Below are 20,383 nucleotides of genomic sequence, written 5' to 3' on the forward strand. Positions count from 1 at the left end.
TTTATTGGCCATCATCATTGAAAGTCTATACCTATAGTCTACTATATTCTCTTAGCATCCTTAGATGTTCTATTTTCACAGATTTTTTCCTCTTGGTTTTCATATATAGTCAAATTGCCAAGACCTTTGCATAAAAGAGTGCATTCTACTCCAGCATCTCCCTTGTTCTCTGCACCCTGCCTCCCAAAGATCATCCATGAGTGCTCCATGTCTGCTACTCTTGGCTCCTCCAATCAGTGAGATTAGTGATGATACTCAGTCCTACTTTTTTGACCTTGATATATCTGTTTCACATGTGTTGCTCCATGTTTCTAATGTCTCAAATCATAACATCTAACACACCACCCATGCCTTCTTCATTTCTCAAAATACTTTCCTCTTATGTCTAAAAGTGTGGATGGTCAGTAATTCCACTTTTGGTTATTGGGTAATTTTTTCTTCACTTGCTTCTTTGGAGATTCGTGAGTGTACAAACATTTCAACTGGTGCTTTCATAGGCTCTATGTAGATGACTCTTCAGTAGCCATTAGTATTCCTGATGTCTCATTAGAAACATACTTTAACTTTGACCTTCTCCCAGTAAATTGTATCACTATGAATTCAAGTACAGGGCACAAAGTGATCTGTGTTATCCCATTGCACCCAGTTAAGTTCTTCCTCTTTTTAAATCATTTGTTGTATGTGTGTGTAGTAAGATGATAAAAATTTAATTTTGAAAGTACAAGATTCTTCTGCTTCCTGGATAGAAAAGTTAACTACCCAGAAAACACTTTTGTGAGTTGCATTTGTGAAGGGCAAGTGGGTCAGGTGGCAACACTGGCAAGAGTTAATTAAGCCTGTATAAGAAGAGCTGGTATGTTGTTGTCTTTCCTGGAAATACTTTCCAAACGGAATATCTCGGGCTATAATGAGGTCGAGAGTAACTGCAGAAAGACAGATGAAAAGGTAGTTGGCATCTGGAATGGAAATCTGGCAAAAGAACAAGCCTGTGAAAGAGGGACTTTATGCAGCTCTGCTCTGTAGAATACTGCAAATTGTTTGTCTCTCTGGAAGGTCTTCAGCATGAAACCTGCTTCTCACTTACTCCTTCTGATTAACATTCTGTGGTGATTAATTAAAACATTATATTCATTATGAGACTCTCTGGTTCAAGTGTTTGCAATGGTTTTCTGTTCAGATGGTTAATTACATTTATTTTTATGTTGGTTTTATTTAAGGTGTATTTAACAAGCAATGCAATATTTAAAACACATCATTTAATGACTTTTAAGCTATTAAACATCTATGAATCAGTCTGCAAAACTAAGGGAATGGGCTCACCTGTCACTCCCATAAGTTTCTATGTACTTCAGGAATCCTACTGTCCCCTCTACACCATATCTATGCTTTTTCTGTTGTAGATTGCCATGCATTTCCCAGAATTTTATACAATGGAATGATAATATGTGTGCTTTTTATAAATCTCTGATTTCATTTATGATGATTATTTGGGGATTTATCTATGTTGCTGTGACTATAAATGGCTCGTTCTCTTGTTGCTGAGAAATAAGCCATTGTGGGCATAAACCACAAATCCTTTATCCATTTATAATCTAGTGATAGACAAAAGTATTTTTTTTTAAGTTGGGGCTCTTCTGGATAAAGTTATGGTTAGTTGTGGCTTTGCATATATGCGTATATATGTAGATATGTGCACATGTACACAGATATACATGTGTGCATATGTTTACATAAATGTATATGTACATACATGTGCATAGATGTATATACACACATGAACTTTGTACATATATACACACACATATCTATGTACAGATATATACAAACACACACACACATACACACACATTGCAGTCTGCTTCCTGTTTTTCCATTCTTTTAATAGTGTCTTTAGACCAGTTTCAAAGGTTGTTAAAATCAAATATAGCATTTTTTTTTGGTGTCACATGAGGAAATGCAGCATGAGGGTCAGCTGAAGATTTCTGTGTTTGTCTCACTTGCAGTTGTCAGGACAGTTAAAAGACCTTCTTTTACATGGTGGCATCCAAGCAGAGACCTTCAAGAAGGGCTACAGTGAGACATACAAAGATCTTGGTAGAATGTCAGCTAGGTGGTAGAGCATGTGCAAATGCCCTGGACAGAGTGGAATAGTTCACTAACAAGTTGGGTAGATTCTTAGGAACATGAAACTAGGGCTGGGAGACATGTTATTTGGTAAAATGCTTACCCTGGAAGCACAAGAACAAGCTTTGTGACCCAAGTTTGATTCTCCAGAACACAGTTAAGAGACACCGAGTAAGTAAGCAAGACAGACAGAGACACACAGACAGAGAGATACACAGAGAGAGAAAGAGAGAGATATGGGGGGTGGCTAAGTGTAGTGGTCCACTCTGTAATCTCAGAGCCAGAAAGAAGAGAGGCAGCTCTTTTGATGGCTCACTGGATAATTCCACTTCTGTGACAGAACTCTTCTCAGAAAACAAACACAACAACAACAAGAAAACAGAGGTTGAACAATCACTATGCCATAGATAATCTCTGGCCTCTGTATGTATGTCCACACACATGTGTGCCATACACACAAAAGTACAACTTCATGTTCATGAACACACACGCATGCGTACACACATGATTGTAGTAATTAGAAATCTCCCATAAAGGAAAAGCTGATGGCAACACTGGAAATTCTGTCAAACAACGAAGGGAGAATCAACACTGATCCTTCTCTGTGCAGCTCTTCTAAGATACTAAAAAAGAGGATGTATTTCAAAACTTTGAAAAATGAGATTGGAATTAATGACCTACCAAAGCTAACCTAGAATGCTACAAGAAAGTAAATTAGCCATCAGTATCCTTGCTGGACAGAGATGTAAAAATCTTCAATCAATTACTAGCAAATTGAATTCAATATTACATTAAAAACATTCACCATGATCAAATGGAATTTGTCCTGAGATGCAAGGATGGTTCGATATGTGAAAATCAATAGATGTGATATTCCACTACAACAGAATTAATAACAAACAGCACGATCACCTCAACAGATTAAAAACGCATTATAAAATTCAGCATCCTTTCATCATAAAAGGTCTCAGGAATTGGATACAGGAATGTATTAAACACAATAAAAGCAAGTTACAAGTGTAGTTAACACATTCAATAATGAGAGCTGAAAACTTTCCTTTATAGTCAGAACAAGGGGGTTAGAGAGATACTTCGGTGTTTAGAGCATCACACAGCCTGTGTGGGTCTGTCCTAGGTCCTCTGCGTATGTGTCACTGTTGTTAGCTTAGTGCTTTTGTGAGACTCCTAACAGTGGGAATGGGATGTCTCTGGATCTTTTGCCTGCTTTGGGGACTCTTTTCCTCCTATTGGGTTGCCATGTTCAGCCTCAATATGAGGGTATGTACCTACCTAATTGTATCTTATTGTGCCGTGTTTGGTTGATCTACCTGGAAGCCTGCTCTTTCCTGAAGGGAAATAGAGGAGCAGAGGGAGAGGGAAGTTGGGGGGAAACTGGGAGGAGTGGGAAGAGGGTCAACTGTGGTCAGGATGTATTATATGAGACAGGAATAAATAACAATAATAATAATAAAATGATGAGCATTTGCTGCTCTCCCAGAGGACTCAGGTTTGTTTTCCAGAACTTGTAACTCCAGTTCCAGAGACTGTGAATATAGCCTGACTCCTGCAGGCACCTGCACTCACGTGATGCACACAAACTTATTCAGGCACACACACACATATATGTTGTGGTCCTCAACTGCACATTACCAGATCTATCTATCTATCTATCTATCTATCTATCTATCTATCTATCTATCTATCATCTGTCCATGAGCTTATACTCAGTCTCCCCATTCAAGAAGTCACAGCTAGGTCAATTAGGTATAAAAACAGCAACAACACACACAATAAATAAATAAATAAAATAATAAACTCAAAAAACAGAAACATCCTAGACACTCGAAGAAGGAACTGTCTCTACAAATGCAATGGTTTTTGATAGAAAAACATAAAGTCCTCTACCTTAAACAAAATGTATAAATGAGTTATCAAATTCAGAAGACTCAAGATACAAACGTTAGTTTCAAATAGGGCCAACCAAATGATAGTGTTGGTGACAACGTTCTAAACAGAAGGATTCTGAGTATATAAACAAAAGGATTGCTGTTGGGTAAACAGAAGCCTAAATTCAGCAAGTCTGAGGGTTTCTGTTTATCAAAACCTTCCTTAATCCATCCTAAGGTCAGCTACTTCAGGCAAGGGCATCTAGTTCAGCTTGATATGAATAATCTGTCCCAGCTAAAAGACCCCCCACCTCGCTGACTGTCATAAAATCCTCTTGCTTTTTGCCATTTTGCTTCTCTCTGCCCTAACCTCACCCACAGATCACCTTGGCACTTGGAGCCCTAAAAACCTTTCTTTTTACCCATGGAGTGGTCAGTTTGGTGGTTTTATTTTGCCCTCACTTACAACAAATCATTGTGAAAAATGCAGTTCCATTTTCTAATGTCAACCCTGAACTATCAACAGAAAGACCAAGAAAGCCCATTTACAACAACTGAAAATGAAAATGTGTGAGAACAAACATACTGAGGAATTGAATTTGAAATAAAATTGTTCTGCACCCCAAAGGAAATATCAGTGAAATGAAAAACAAACCCTTGAAATGAGGCAAAATACTTGGCTAATTTCGAAAATTATAGAAAGAATTTATAGAGATCCGAAATGAAAGAACAATCCAATTACAAAATGGTGAATTTTTTTTCCTCAGAGGATAAACACACCCCTATTTTTTAAGCATGTGAAATAATGCTCAACTCACTGTCATCAGGACATGCAAATCAAAATGATGGCAAGGGATCATCCCAAACCTGCTCCATGGTTCTGATGAAAACAATAGCACATTTTTCAACCTCTTGAATATAAAAGGTATTGCATTTTATCAAGAAGTTTATCTTCTTGTGTTGTGCAAGCATGGTTTTAATATGGCTGTTCCTAATGTTTTCTTTATTTTTAAGTAAACTTTATTACATAAAAGGTGCAAATAAAAAACATCACACGCCAAAATAAACTAGCCTCAAAGTCTAAGCATCTCAAAGAACTTCTTTGTAGTTAGAGTAGCTGTGTTTTCTTTTTAGCACAAGTTTTGAGCAATTTAAATGGTATTCTTTTTTGTGGTGTGTGTGTGTGTTTGTGTGTGTGTGTCTGAACTTAGACTAACTTGGTCTTGACTCTTGATTCTCTTGTTGTTTTTTGCTTTGCTTGTTACGGGTTTTTGATGAGTTTTAGTCATGATTTCTCTCTGTAGCCAAGGCTGTCCAGGAACTCTCTATGTAGTTCAGGTTGGCTTTGAACTAATGGCTGTGCTCCTATTTCTGCCTCCCAAATGCTGGGATTTCAGGTGGGAGCCATCACACCTGTCACATAGTTTCATATTTTTATAGTTTTAATACTGGCTTATTTTAATTTTTATATTTTTCTTACCTATTTATCTGTCTGATGATGGTATGCAATTACAAGTATATGAAATCACTTTACATTTTTCTGTCAGTCATTGATGGTCTGTTTGCTTTACAATTTTTTTCTCTTTGCACCTCATTGTGGTTCATTTTCATTACTTCAATCAAGCTTTTAACTTTGCTTTTTGACATAATATGATCTACCAATAATCTTATCAAGTGTGCTTTTCTTATCAGGCATTATAGTTTTTAATCTTCATCAGTTTGATTTGGTGCTTTGGTATACCTCCTTGTCTGAGTTTAAGACAGTCAATCTCTCTGCTTCCCCTTGAACATATGGTACGCAGTTATAATTGCTGCCTTAATGTCTTTGTCTTTAATTCTGACATCTGTGTCATTTCAGGGCCAGCTCAATTAATTCATTTTTGTCATCTTTATAAATTATATTTTTCTACATTTCTTTGCATGCCTAACATATTTTAATTACATGTTATACATTAATTTTTACTTTTGTTTTTGAATTGTTGTATTCTGGTACATATTCTTGAGCTCCATTTTAGGACATTTTAAATTTTCTTGGGAGCAATCTAATTCTGTAGAGCTTGACTTTAAAGATTTGTTGGGTGGGAATAGAGTGGCATTGAGCTCAAGGGTAATTTTTCTTTACTCGTAAGTCAAAATACTTAGGAAGGTACACTTTTTCATCTGTCAGTCTCACTGTGTCTGATTTATGTGAGGTGTTTGATCCATTTGGACTTGAGTTTTGTGAAGGATGGTAAGAGTGGATCCGTTTCCTTCTTCTACATAGTACATCCAGTTTGACCAGCACCACTTGTTGGAGATGCTGTCTTTTTTTCCCAGTGTATATTTCTGGCTTCTTTATCAAAAATCACATGTCCCTAGGTATGTGGATTTATATATGGGTCTTCAATTCAATTCCATTTCTTAAGAAAACAAATAACCAAATTTTAGAAATGGTGTATGGGTCTTTACAGAGAATTCTCAAAAGGGGAAATTCAAATGGATGAGAAACACTTAAAGAAATGTTCAACATCTTTAGTCATCAAACAAATGTAAATTAAAACTACTTTGAGATTTCATCTTGCAACCCACAGAATGGCTAAGATCAATAAAACAAGTGACAGCTCATGCTAGCAAGGATGTGGAGAGGGCAGGCACTCATCACTGCAAATGTGTGCAGCCACTATGTAAATCAGGGTGACAGTTTCCTCCAGAAGGTGGCAATAGATCTACCTCAAGACCCTGCTATCCTACTTGTCTTGGGTTTTTATTGCTGTGAAGAGACCATGACCACGGCAACTCTTATAAAGGAAAACATTTCATTGGGGGTGGCTTGCTTACAGTTTCAGAAGTTCAGTCCATTGTCATCATGGGGAGTGTGGTGGCCTGCAGGCAGATGCAGTGCTGAAACTGAAAGTCCTACCTCTTATAAGTAACAGAAAGTTGACTGAGACACTAGGTGGTATCCTGAGCATAGGAAACCTCAAAGCATAGGAAACCCCACAGTGACACACTTTCTCCAAGGCCATATCCACTCCAACAAAACCATACCTCCTAATAATGCCACTCTCTATGAGATTATGGGACCAACTACATTCAAACCACCATGCTACTCTTGTACATATACCCCAAAGTCACTTTATTCTACCACAGAGATATTTGCTCAACTATATTCATTGCTGTTCTATTCCTAATAGCTGGAAATTGGAAACAACATAGATGTCCTTCAACAGAGCTTGAATACAATGTGATACTTGTATACAATGGTGTATTGCTCAGTCATGGGACTCTTCTCCTCCTACTGGGTTACCTTGTCCAGTTTTGAAAGGAGGCCTTTTGAGTTGTCTTATTGTATCTTGTTTTATTGTGCTTGGTGATTGTTTCTTGGAGGACTGCTCTTTTCTGAAGGGAAATGAAGGGGGTGGATCCGGAGCAAAGGGGAGGTGGGGGAGACTGGAGGAGTGGAGGGAGGGGAACCTGTTCAGGATGTATTATATAAGAGAAAAACCTATTTTCATTTTAAAAAAATTAAAAACTTCAGGCAAATGGATCAAATTAGGAAAAAAAATCATCCTGAGTGAGGTAACCCAGAACTGTACAGAGGTTTGCTGTACAGTAATGAACTAAGGAAAGAGATGCATTTCCCTAGGAAAGGGAAATGAAATATGTGATCTGGATGGATGGGAGGCTGGAACAAGAGGATCAAGTATGGAAGGGGAGATGAGAGGGAGATGGGGGAGCAAATATCTTACCAGGAAGCTAAAATTAAGTCAAAAGACTTGAGGGATAGTATGGAAACTTAATATGGTAGGAGCTTCCTAGAGTGTAAACATATATGAAGGCAATCTAAATGAAATTGCCAAATAATGGGTGGGGGGTACGACCCCAAATGGCCATCACTTGTCACCAAATGAAGCTTCCAGTACCAGAATTGGCTTACATCTAATTGAGTTTTTGTCCCAAAAGGTCCCATAGGAATCCCCAAACAACCCAGGCTGTTGTCAAGACTGTAGGTTGCTCCCCACAAACTGGCAACAAGGCCCTATTGCTGAAGACAACACCTACACAACTCGTTGAACATGGAGAAGTTGAGTTGCTATCTGAATAGACCATTCCCACCTATGTTCTAGTTATCTCTGGTACAGGAAAGTACTCTACATTCAGAAAGTGTTGATCAAAGCACAGACATGGAAATCTGCCCAAGATGGGGAAGGTAACTGCATAAAAGAGTAAAGAGAATACCCATCCAGTTTCAAAGGGGAAGGAATGGTGCATACTACCCTCAGCGAGACTGGAAAACCTTAAAACTCATGGGACATTGGATATCAGACTCCTAAGTATTGAAAATAGATTTTTTCCCTCACCTAATGTCGTCTATTACGACAGAAAAACATAAACACCAACTCAGCTTTAAATCTTTTGATCTACAATTGCGTCCTGTCTACAAGATATTCAAGTGTGATGGTGGCACAATGCTTCTGGGAGTAGCCATGAAATATCTGATTTGAACGAAGGCCCACTCTGTGAGACAGAACGCCTACCAGTCACTGCTTGGGGAACCAAGAACCTGAGACTACATGGCTGGCTAACCTAGGGTAAAACCAAATAATGCTCTTCTAAAACATAAAAACGTTATCAATGAAATGACTCCTAATGACATTCTGCTCTACTCACAGATCAGTGCCTTGTTCAGCCATCATCAGAGAAGCTTCCTCTTGCAGCTGATAGGAATAAATACAGAGACCCACAGCTAGACATTATGCAGAGAGTGAGAGATCTTGGCACACTCAGGCACAGATGGGATGTCTTCTCCATCAAATCCCTCAGGGTTCAGGGAACTCTGCAGAAAAAGAGGCAGAAAGAGTGTAAGAGCCAGAGTTTGCACCACGGGAACAGAGTAACTTGATCAACACTAACATGAACTCACAGAGCCCAAGGAAGCTTTACAGAGCCCGCAGGGGTTCTGTCTGAGGCCCTTTGCTTGTTGTGTACTGTGGGTTCCAGTTCAGGGTTCTTATGGGATTCCTGACCATGAGAATCCATGGGACTCTGTTTCATGTGCCTTTTCCATAGGCTCTTTTCCTTCTGTTCAGTTTGGTCCTGTTCTGCTATGTTAGGTTTCAGTTTGTATTATTATATTGTATTATTTTATTATTATTCCTAGAAGCTTGTTTGTCACTAATGAGAGACCAGAAGGGGGTGGGGATGGATGGGAGGGGACGTGGGGAGTAACTGGGAGTAGTAGGGTGAAGGATAAATCGTGATAGACGACATTAGGTGAGGAAAAAATCTATTTTCAATACTTAGGAGTCTGATATCCAATGTCCCATGAGTTTTAAGGTTTTCCGGTTTCGATGAGGGGAGTATGCACCATTCCTTCCCCTTTGAAACTGGATGGGTATTCTCTTTACTCTTTTAAGCAGTTACCTTCCCCATCTTGGGCAGATTTCCATGTCTGTGCTTTGATCAACACTTTCTGAATGTGGAAGCTCCCTGGAACCTTCTCTCTGTTCACCCCTCTCTTTCCCGTTTTCTTCCCCACGCGATGTACCTGCCTTCTCCCTGGGCTCTCCTATGTCTGTTGAACTCAGGACATTTGCTTGCCTCTCCCTGGGTGGGGGTGGGGTTGCTTCTTTGTGCTTTCAAGGATCAGTTGAGGTAGACATAAACTTCATCTCATTTTTTCCCAGTGGTGACCTGTGCTAGTCAGGGTTAGACCAGGTACGGTGTCTAATCACTTGAAAATGGTTGACTCATATTCCGCCTCATAGTTCACTTTAGTTGGAAATAGAAGAAAATCATTTTTAATTGAAATATAAAATGAATGCTGTTTTAATACTTAACTGACCTTCACAATTGCTGTTTCACCACCCCTGTTTTACTTGTAGTAGCCCAGGAAGCTTAATTGTTAAATGTTAAGGAATTTTGTGAACTAATTGTTAAAGTGTTGACAGCTTGAATCTGGCCTGACTGCAATATTCATGATATTTTCTAAAGCTTTCGGTCCCATTTTTTTCTTCTTTTTTTAACCCCTCTCCCCATTCACAACCAGAGCTAGAATACTAATGCCATCTAGAAATTTTTCTTCATTTTCCTCAAAGACATATATTAATACTTCTTATAGTGTATTCCTCCCTCTTGTTGATGACCTTTAGTATTTTAAATTTTGCGTGTCTAAGAAAGATTTATCCAAAGCTTTTGCAAGGTATTTTCATTGGACAAAATTCTAGATTTATAGATTCCATCCTTACTTTAAAGTTGTCTTTTGCCTGAACTCTGATGCCTTTATTCAGTTGCAGGCACTCTGTCTTTTATTCTATGGCTGCTTTTTAAGATTCAACATTTTTCTGGGCGGGGGCAACTTATATGTAATTAGTATTTATGAAGGCCAGAGGTCAATATTGGGTGTCTTCTTCAGTTGCTTTTCATCTTAGTTTTTGAGACAGAGTTTCTCACTGAATTTGCATCTCAGCAATTTTGCTAGACTGACCAGCAAATCTCAGAGATCCTCTGGTCATGTCCTCTTCCAAGTGCTGGTATTATGGGCACACACTGCCATCCTCTATTTTTTTCTGTGTGGATTATGGGATTGAAGTCAGGTCTCCAGGGAAGTGCTTTACTGACTGAGACATCTCCCTGTTTCTCTTCAGTCTGTTGTTGGTAAGTTCTTATGTCTAGGTCAGTTGGCCTGGAACTTGTTATGAACCCAAGTTAGTCTAAAATTGGGGGTCTTCCCACTTTAGCCTGCATAGCGCTAGAATTACAGATGCATGCTGTCATGCCTTGCTCTTTGATATCTATTTGTTTATTTAATTTTAAAGTTGTTGAAGCCGATTTCAGGTTCTTTTGCATGCTAAGAAGCCACTTTGCCAGTAGATCCATCCCCAAGTACAAGAGATTTTTCTTGCTGGTTTTAAGCAATGTGGGAGCTAGGAAGTAAAGGGAAATAAAGGGTAGATGCTGGAAGCAAGATGTACTCTTTAAATATCTGCCACCATGACCTGCTACGGCTCCCCTCCCCCTACACTCTTCAGAGTCCACTCAAGTTTTGAATCCATAAGTGGATTAAACCATTGCTTACATCAGAGACATCATGATCTATTCATGTAAATTTTATTAATTGAGGCATCTCTCAATCTCATCAATTTGACACTCTTTAGGGATTCTTAGTATTAGTTGGCTTGAAGTTGCCTGAAATTCACAGATGTTCTATTCTTTTTTGTAGTATTTTTCTACATATTTTCATACTAGATAATATTTATTACTTTATCTTTTCGTTCAGACTGAAAAATCTAATCTGCTATTAATTAAATGTAATATTCTTTCAAACCATAGTCATTGCACCTTTTCATTTAAAGATGTTCTATTCCAGTTTTTACTTCTCATATCTCTTATTGTTATATTTTCTTTTACCGTGTTGAATGCATAACACATGTTAATCTTAAACACTCCTGCCTATTGCTTCTGTCATTTGTGTCATTCCTCAATCTGTCTATATTAAGTGATTTTTCTCCTCTTTATGGACAATATTTCTTTTCTTGCATATTTTTACTAGATATCAAATTTCTGAGTTCTATACTGGTGGAGTATTTGAAGCCCTTTAAAAACCTTTGGATTTTGTTTGGTGATGCAGCAATTCTATGGAAACAGACTGACATTTTTAAGTCTTGCTTTGAAGGTTTATAAGTCATATCTAAAATCGCCTTTCATACATGGCTAATCGGCCCCGTAGCTGAAATAATATGCTTGCCAGGATTTCATTTCTACTGACTGAATGAGACTTCTCTATTCTGGCTTGTGGCAACAACACCTATTTTTAGCGCTGGTGAACTTGGAGTAGTCTGACTGCTATCTCTCAGTGGCTGCCCCTAGCTGTGGACAGTGTCTTAAGACAGGTGACAGCTCTATTCAAGCACAACTAGGATTCCGTGCAGAAGACTTTCAGGATGAACCAGTATAATGCAGAGATGGAGCTTATTAAACATTCTTAAGTAGATTATAAGCATGAAGATTGAGGGTTGAAAATAGGAGGGCTCTGTAGAAATGAGTAAGACACATTCCAAAGCTGGGCGTGAGTTTCTTAGAGAGTCTTAGTATATTGTCTTTACAATAGTCACAAGCACCGTTTTGGTGGATCTTGAGGCTGTTAGCTATTTCCAAGGAAACTAAATGATTGCAGTGTAGTTCCAGGGCTGTAACGACATGGGACATGGTTACCATTGACGGGTAAATGTTTAGGCCACAGCAATGCAGAAAGTTAGAGGACCGTAAACAACGATCAGTCTTGAGATTCCCAGAAACTAGGAGACAGGAATAAGGCCCTAACAAAGTCACATACATTCAGGCTGTCAGCCTGGGTCACGGTTATTTAAGTACAGCGTATTTATGTGAAATGAATCTTTATGTGAGCCACCTTCCCAGCAAAGGCTACTTGTGTTGGAACTCTTGCTTCTTGACTGGTGAGAGGTTTCCCCCTGATTCCCTAGTGAGGGGCTTGTTTTCCTTCCAGTGTCTTCTTACTTTTCCCTATCATTCTAGCCTTGCTCATACTGTGTTTGGTTTGGATTTCTCCTTATGTATTGCTGCCTAAGAAAACACCTTGTAGCTTCAGGCTGGGACCATCCAGGTCTCTGTTCATTTCTTGACTCAGAGCCATTTCCTGTTTTCAAAGCCAGTAGTAGTAGTCTAACAACTCCTTTCCCTCTGTCCTTGGCTGCATTTTGTTTTCTTCTGCTTTCCTCAGCCATGTTCAAGGTCTATTGTGATTACATTGAACACACTAGAAAATTCTGGATACACTCCCTAATTTAAGTTCATCCAATAAGAAACCTTCATTTTTTCTTTGACATTGAGGTTAACTAGCACTTGTGCAGGCTCTTGTGGTTTAGGGTGTGGACATCATTGGGAGGCCATAATTCCACTCACTGCCTGCATGTCTGCTTTCCAGGTTCTAGTCAGTGTGACAAGTCAGGGTCATAGGGCCTTGTTTCCTTGCACAGAAAATAACCACCAATCTCTTCTGCTGTCAGGACTGAGATTCTGATTTTGCAGACTCTCTCTCTCTCTCTCTCTCTCTCTCTCTCTCTCTCTCTCTCTCTCCCTCTCTCTAACATTTCCCTGATTGGGACTCATGTAAGCAAAGGGAAGGACATTATTGTTGTCTGTTTTGTGGTGCTGTAATGGAGCACTGCACACTGGTACTTTATAGTCAGCAGAAATCCATTTGTTCATTGTTCCAGAGGCTGCCCAGTCCAAGATCAAGGGCCTGAGACTAGTAAAAGCCTTCTTGCTGTGCTAACTCATGTCAGAAGTGCAGGCAGAAAAGTAGAAGGGGAAAGGGATAAAAAGGACAGTAAGAAACAGGGAAGGAGAGAGGGACGGGAGGGAAATAGAGAGAGGAGAGAAATGAAATGAGAGAACATAGAGGGAGAGAGAGAGAAAGAGAGAGAGGGAGGGAGGGAGAGAGGGGGGAGGGAGGAGAGAGAGAGAAAGAGAGAGAGGGAGGAGGGAGGGAGAGAGAGGAGGAGAGAGAGGAGAGAGAGAGAGAAAGAGAGAGACAGAGAGAGAGAGAGAGAGAGAGAGAGAGAGAGAGAGAGAGAGAGAGATCAAGCTTATTATTTTAAGGATCTTGCTCCCACCGTAACAGGACTAATTCATTCTGAAGAGCCAAGCCTTCATGGTCTAATCACACTTGAAGGCTTTCATTGCTGTTGGAGTAGTGATTACCTCTTCAATACTTATGCCTTGGAGAACACATGCAAGCCACAACAGGAAACTCAGACACATGAATTTGACAGGCTCTCTACCCCCCTTCCATAGGCTGTAGTCATTTTTAACCCTTGTAGAGGAACAAAGTCTCTTCACAAGTGTCTTCAAAGTTTATTATATAGGCATAAATGTTTATAGATTATAAAGAAGAGCTGACTAATGTAGCCATTCTCTTCATTCAATTCATTAAGAATCAAGTGTAGCATGTGTGTAGCAAGAAGGTAGCAAAAGGATTTCATTGGAGGTTTGTCAGAGAAATGGGCCCCCACCTACAAATGCCTTAAAAGGCTAAGGAAAGAGGCAGTCACAGGTCAAGCCAGTCTTTGACTACCTAGTCTAGTGAACACATCATTGGGGCTATATGTAGCCAGATCCTTCCCTTTCAAAGACCTACAGCCACAGAGCCCAGAGATCCCATCTCCACTAACAGATGAGTGCCTTGAATGACTGAATGAATAAGCACTGTTGCAGATTGCCATGGAGAAGGAAGAGAGCTCCCCCGCCCCCAGGGCATCAGCCATATGGAAGAAGCTTCAAGCTAGAATTGTGATAATGATCAGGATTTAGGAGCCAGCTGGTTATTCTGATCTGACTGATCTGCCTTGTCACCCCAAGTCTGCTATTGCACACTGAAGGAGGAAGACTGTGTTGTTTCTACACTTGCCGGTGAGGCCGAGCCAGTGTGACCAATGGATTACGTCAGGTCTCATGGGCTGGGATGGCAACTAAATCTGCCAGCCTTATGAAAATATGATGCAGTCCCACTGAAAGCAAGAGTAACTCATTTGCTTTTCTCTATTGACACTACCTCCCCTTTTCTCTGTGCTTACCTCTCATTCAAGGGCCCTCCCATACTCCTCCTTAAAACAAATCAATCCAGGAACAAAGAAGAGTGACATAAATGGACAAAGGCATCCAAAAACTGCATGTGTGTCTGTTATATTGGGTCTCGTCCCCAAAATCCTGGCTTGCATATATATTGTATCAGTCTCTATCAACAGATTTGTATGAACTGAGATTGAGCAATTTTCTAACAGCGTTGGCTTCCTGCATTGCCTATAGCTATTTTTCATGTTATTTCTAAGTGTTTATTGCATACACACTATGTGTATCACTTGCTTTCTCAGTAAAATAAATATTGACAGAGGGTTAATTAGACTTAGAAAAGATGAAAAAAAAAAAACCAACCAAACAAACAAAGCATGCCCTTCATAAACATGGAGCACTCAGATGTAAACAAATGGGACGTGCTGCAACTGGAGCGAACAGAAGGAAGAGCTCCAACATTAATTAACCTGTGCTTTTACAGAAACAGCCTCAGTAACAAGTGCGTTAGGTCACTAGGCCCTGGTGAAGGGGCACAGCACTTCAAACAACTCATTTGCTTCAGGCTCAACCTCCCTGGTTGGCCGAGTCTACTGCTTCCTTTTCCAACTCCTGACTCTCCCACATCTGAGATTGGATAATTGTTTTATAAGTGAATGCTTCAGAGAACAAAGAACAGCCTAAGTGAGGTTCCAAGGGACCAGTTGGCTGCTCTCCAAGAATCTTGGGGTGCTATGTCTCATGTCAGTGGAATGAAGCTCCACCAAGTGCCTTTTAGACCTTCCCCCTCAGCTCAGTGCCATTATTCTCCCCAGTCTCTGTCATCTTCATCTCCCACGGGGCCAGATCTTCCCCCTTCCAGTCTTTGCTGCTTCCCTGGGCTTTAAAGGCAGCAGTATTTGTAAGAGTGCTTGCTGTGTACCAGGCAAAACACATCTTTTAGCCGTTTGCCATGCATTGGTGTTGTAATCCTTCTCATTGGATATTATTTGTCACATTTAAAGCACAAGACAAGGAAGGAACAGAATTAGCTCAGGCTTCTTGCACAGCAAAAGGAAAAGATTCTAGCTCTGACCTAGACCCATCTAATTCCAAGGCGCTATGAAGTGATGAGTTCTCTGCCTCTTGTTATAACTAAAGGGGGGAAAATAGATCTAGATGGGCCTTTGGAGGCACATAGAACACAGAGCCCAGCTTTGATTCACTTCAATCACTTAATTCTGCCAGATCAGGTCTCTAGTCCTTCCTATCGGATGTGGTGGTCACTCCCACTGTTGGTTGTCAGAGCAGTTTTCTGCTCTGACAGAATTCCACTTTTCTGAGACCTGAATCTCTTGAGCTGCCATCTGCTCTCATGTTCCTCATTTTCAGCTGTCCTGGCAGTGACCAAAATTCCCTTTCACTATCTTGGTAGCATTAGTTGCTCTATAGTCAAAGACACCCTAAGAGGACCTGGAGAGTAACTTCTTGTTTCAGGTAAATAATGAATCATTAACTATATTTACATACCAGAACATCAGCAGGATTGCAGGAAGGCTAACAAGTGCCGAGCACAGCTGGTTCCCAGGCAGGGTGGGGATAATTCACCATCTGCTTAAGAAAGCCCAGCCTCATTTCCTCCCCAGCTCAAGGGGATCTAAACTCCCACCCTGGCAGCCTGTCTTGAAGTGGGAGGGGACCAGGCCTAGAAGAGGAAGTACAGAGCAGACAAGTCTAGACAAAGACCATCGTAAACTATGCTGTGCTGTCTCCTCGCCTTTCTCCTGGGCGCTTTCTTGGGTGGGTGCTCTCTCTTCTGGAAAGCCTCCATTCCCTTACTCCCATCGAAATACCTTTAACTTAGTCTTTGCCTCTCTTGACCTGATTCCCCCCCCCCCCCCGCAATTACTGGGTTATACACTGGCCTTCCACCTTGTTTGCAGCAGTGACTCTCAGCTTCAGATCTTTTAGAAAGGACTTGGAACTCCTTGTCTCTTATTGGCCTAGAACAATGTTTATCCCTGGCTCTTCCAGTGCACTGTTCCAGAGCCACAAGAAAATGAAGGAGTAACACCTTCACAAGGGAAAACAACCAAACTGGCTGTGTGTGTGTGTGGGTGGGGGGGGTTCTTCTCTAAATAATTCTATCTTTTTTACAGGTGCTGGTGCTCAGACTATCCGTCAATGGCCAGCTTCCAGAGTGCAGCCTGTGGGCAGTCCACTCTCTCTGGAGTGTACCATCAAGGGGCAATCAAACCCCAACCTCTACTGGTACTGGCAGGCCACAGGAGGGCCCCTCCAGCAGCTCTTCTTCTCTATTAGCGTTGGTAATGTAGAATCGGTGGTGTCTCGTAACCTCTCAGCCTCCAGGCCCCAGGATGGCCAGTTCACCCTGAGCTCTGAGAAGGTGCTCCTCAGTCATACTGGCTTCTACTTCTGTGCCTGGAGTCTCACACCGAGTGGGGTGGGGCAGGCATCTGTGCAAAAACCACACCCTCTCCTTAGTCCTGCCACCCTCACTAGGAGCCCTCGAAAGGGATGGGTGGAGGGGGTTTGTGACTGAGTTTCTGGCTGTGAGCCAAATGAAGTCTGGAAAACAACGTGATTCAAGTCAGAGCCCTTCAAAGAAATTTATTAAATTCTTCATTCAGTGACTCACACGGGCAGAACCTGTGAGTAGCCTACACATATTAAAGTTTCCAGTCTATGGATATCTGGCAGTAGGAAAGCATATGCCAGCCTTCAAAGCGCGCTACTCTCATCTAATACTTCACACTTGTGCAAAATTCCTGTTGAGCTACACTGGGCATACCCGTGGGCATATGTGACTGAGAGAAGTGGGTTACACCTGGAGCTGTACGTGATGCCAGGGAAGCTGGTGAGCAGCTAGGGCAGCACCAGCTCATGTAGCTCAACTAGTTAATTTCATCCCTGAGCATCTGCCCACCTTTCTGCTGAGGCTAGAAACTTCATAGAGGCTTGGATCTGAGACAGTAATCTGGGAGAAACAAGTCAGCATCAGACAGCTATGCAGGGTAGACATTCATACAGGGAGGGCTCCATTCTGAGACCAAATGTAAGTTTTACAGAAAATGTTCATTCAGAGATTACGACTGCTCTTTGTTTTTTAGTTGTTGTTTCTAGACGAATTCTACTGTGTAATCTAGGCTTGCCTCAGATTCAAAGTAACCCTCCTGCCTCGGCCTTACAAGCTGTGCCACCAGGTCCAGAATGGTCTTTTGTCGTTTTAACTTTCCAGGCTTTCTGTCTCTTGTATAAAAACAGAGATGTGGCATAAGAAATACAGGAGACTGAGGGTAAAGAGGAGGACTGTGTGTGTGTGTGCGCGCGCGTGAGTGTGTGTGTGTGTGTGTGTGTGTGTGTGTGTGTGTGATAGAAAAGGTTTAACAAGGAACATTGATTTGGATGGAAATGAAGAAGTGGAAAAAACTGTGAGTGGTTGGAAAGAGAGAGATACACAGTTACCTTGGCAATGAGATTCTTTAACATTCTGCCCTCACTAGACCATATTTCTAAAAGTGACCCTCCCCCAATGTCTCTTTTCTTCCACAAGAGGGCACAAGAAGTCTTAAAATCCTCTGTTCCTGGCATCATGCACGTACATATCTGTTGTAGGATGATTCTGACCTATGTTTATTTTCAATATTATTTAATGTGTAGAGAACAAAATCAAAAGAGAGGTACCAACTGATCAGAAGAACGTATGACAATGTCCATCTGTACTACACTTGAAGGACGACCTCTGTGCAGAGTAGCTAGGATGCAGAGAGCCGTCACAAAGAGTAAAGCAATGATATATATTAAAGATGGTGCCAGGCAAAGTCACAAGGAACACATTGGGTTTCAAGGCTCAAGTTCCTAGTTGCTAAGACTTCAGGAGAGTTACGCAACGTCTCTAGATCTCATTTCCTTCATCAGTGAATGTTGCCCTTGTGGATTGGTAGATACTAAATGAGATTATATTTTGCCAAGTGCTATTACAAACTCCAGTTTTCAGCAGGTGTCCTTTTCCTCTCTGGAAGCTTACAAAGTACTTTGATTGCAGCTCCTCTAAATCATCTCATTTTTGAACATTTAAACCAAAAATATGTAACAGACATTAGAATGCTAAACACCCTTGTGTTGCAAACCCATGTTGATTGTCCCACATGCTGTGTCTACTCTAAAATGATCCTAGATCTTTTGTGTTGGCATGGTATGCTGCCTAAGGATCTGTGTTCAAAGAGAATCTTCACAGATGCTGCCACTAGTCAGATGGCATAAGTGAAAAACTTTTAAACAGAGGTTTCATCCCTGTACGGAATAACCTATAGAGAAATTCTAGAAAACTTACTTTAAAAGGAGAAACAATTTTAGCTAAATTTAATATAATTTCATTCCAAACGAGTGGGCTGTTCGAATAGAAACAAGATCGCAGTGAATTTAAGATCTGGAAAATATAGTTAGGAAGAAATCACCCCGGTGATGGCTGCGGGTAATCTAGCACACCCATAGACAAAAAGAAGCTGTTGACGGAGAGCCTTGGTCCTGCCTCAACTTAACGTGCCAGGCTTTGCTGATTCCCAATGGAAGGCCTTACCCTTTTTGAAGAGTGGATGGGGAATGGGTTGGGGGGAAGGTTTAGGAGGGAGCAGGAGTAGGGGGGAAGGGGGAACTGTGGTTAGTATGTAAAATGAATAAAAAATTTAAAATATGAAAGGAGGACCTTGAACGTATACATGCTAACACAAGTTTGAGTCCTGCATTTTGTTTTCTGCCCCCATTTGTGCAGAAGGATCCTATTGCCATCACTGTTTCCTTAGCACCCAGAACCCACAAGACCAGTCATTGTAACTGTAGAGGAAAGGGGAAGGCAGTTCAGGATGGCATATCCTAATCACAGGTGCCACCTCCTGGTTAGATGTGGCTCCTTCTCTAGGGAACTGCAGGGACCCCGATTTTGACTCTGACTCTGTAGGCATGCTGACATAACTATTCCCATGTATCTCACTCTCGTGATTGTCACACAAGTGTTACTGATGACCATGGAAGTCAGAGAGACTGCCCTCGGGGATCTCAACCATCATGGGATTGATGGAGGGACACCCTGCGGCCTCTTGACTGCTTTAGGAAGGTAGGGAAAGGCTCAGTCCTGGGGAGTTGCTGACACTAAGAATGGGCTATTTCAGATGGTTTTCCAAGACTGTATGATTTTTGTTGAATATGAGATGGGCAGTTAATAAGACTGCTATGGAGTAGGGTTGGTTTGTTGTGGATCTTGTGACTGACTTCCCGCTCCCACCTTCGAGAGTTTCTGAAGGTCTGGCTTCCCATTCTTTCCAGTATTGCATGTAGTTCTCTTCCTCATCTTACCCATATGAGACAGGAAACCGAAAACACTCACAGAGGATACACCCTAGCAAAAGCCAGCCAATGCAACCCACACAGAAGTTCACATGTCAACAGACGGAGCATTCTGCATTCTGTTTATTATTTAGACTCTGTGCCCGTGACTCATTGCATGAATGGACTCTCATTACATTAGTAGAAGGAATGGAAAATACATGTGAAAGGAGGTTGGAGGTAGTGTGGGGGAGGGAGTGTCAGAGCAGTGTGGGGCCAGAGGAACCCCAATGAGGTCAGAGCAGTTATTGCAGCTGTCTCCATGGTGCACACTGCTGGCTTCTACCCTGTGTGACCTCCAGCAGGTGTGAGAGAGGTTAGGTGGGGGCTTGAGCTGAGATACATGGATTCCCCTTTAGAGACCCTCTTGCTCTTCCTTGCTGTCATGGTGACAGCCAGAGGCTAAGGTAGAAAGGATTGTA

Source organism: Cricetulus griseus, assembly GCF_003668045.3.
Source record: "Cricetulus griseus strain 17A/GY chromosome 1 unlocalized genomic scaffold, alternate assembly CriGri-PICRH-1.0 chr1_0, whole genome shotgun sequence".
NCBI classification, from domain to species: Eukaryota; Metazoa; Chordata; class Mammalia; order Rodentia; family Cricetidae; genus Cricetulus; species Cricetulus griseus.